At 38.4% G+C, this 1,264-nt stretch overlaps 1 protein-coding gene across 1 annotated transcript in view; it reads left to right on the top strand.

Moving 5' to 3' along the window:
* Positions 1–1,264, top strand: part of ADAM9 (ADAM metallopeptidase domain 9) — a 175,810-nt gene that overhangs the window by 103,859 nt on the left and 70,687 nt on the right. The gene's annotated exons all lie outside the window — the stretch shown is intronic.

Raw genomic sequence — 1,264 nt, 5'->3', positions numbered from 1 at the left:
GTGTATTCTTTTTTGTTGTTGCTACCTTCTGCCAGATCTTTTTGTTTGTTTTTTATCATTTTACTGGGGCTCATACACTCTTATCCCTTCTTCCAGATCTTATGGCTATTGACTAAATAATTATTTAGTTTGAATAATTAATTCATTTCCTCGTAAATCCTTATAAATTCTAATTATTTGACAGCCATTGGAATAATATTGATTCACTTGGGTTCATTTCATCCTTTAAAATTATTTATTTATTTATTCACGCATTTATTTATTTATTATTTATCTATTATCTATCTATCTATCTATCTATTTATTTATTTATTTATTTATTTATTTATTTATTATTGTTTGAAGCGAACTTGTCACAAGACTCCAAGTCCACTTCAGGTTCACTTTCCTCCTTTTTCTTTAACTGCTCAGACCACTGTTTTGGTTTGAGAGCTAAGGAATCTGGAGGGACACGGGTTCATTTTAATAATAAAATGAAGCTGATCTGTTCTACTCACTCACTGCTATTGAGTCAATGTTAACTCAGCGATCTTCCTGCAGAGTTTTTTAATGCTACTTATTTTCCCCCTCCTTTTATTAGCTTCTAGTTTATCTGTTAATCTCTGGCTTTGCTGGACTTTTTACCTACCCTTACTAGAATGGTTTTCCTCCACATACTTTAAAAAAAGAAAATACAAATACATTGGATTTGATGACCCGACGACAGTGGGTATTGTCAAGACTACAAAACAAGGCACACACCACTTCATCCGTTCCCACAGGCAGGAGTCAGTGACCGCGATGGCATTCTTTGAGTTGGGCAACTATTCGCATCCTCCTGGTCTGAGTTGTTTCCCCTCATTAATGTATTCTCTCTCCTCACTAAGGTTTTTGTTTACTGTTTAGAGTTACTGTTGCCACTTTGGTCCATACAAGTAGTTATTAAAAGGACTCCACGGGGAGGTTGCTCCACCCCGTTTACACACCAACAGACGTGTGATCACCTTCCCTGAGACATTCATGTCCCTTGGTTCCTTCACCCCACCCCCAAAATCTTGATTTGAGGTTCACTCTTGTAAGAGTGTCTGCAGATTTGGGGTGACTTTCGCACAATGCTATATGAGCAACAACTGCATGGTCTTTCCCCTTTCCGCCCATGTTGGGAAACTGCCCCCAGCTGAGGTGAGGTTTCTTCTGTCAATTAAATCGATTCACTTGTGAGGTCTAAACTGAGCAGATTAGGCCCAACAGTCAGCAAACTCAGCAGGGGGAAGATAGAGGCCAT

This window comes from Echinops telfairi, unplaced genomic scaffold (assembly GCF_000313985.2).
Source record: "Echinops telfairi isolate 266 unplaced genomic scaffold, ASM31398v2 ScPeMD7_9;HRSCAF=40, whole genome shotgun sequence".
Classification (NCBI taxonomy): domain Eukaryota; kingdom Metazoa; phylum Chordata; class Mammalia; order Afrosoricida; family Tenrecidae; genus Echinops; species Echinops telfairi.
Note: the sequence above shows the minus strand (reverse complement) of the source record. Positions and strands in the feature narration are given on the sequence as shown.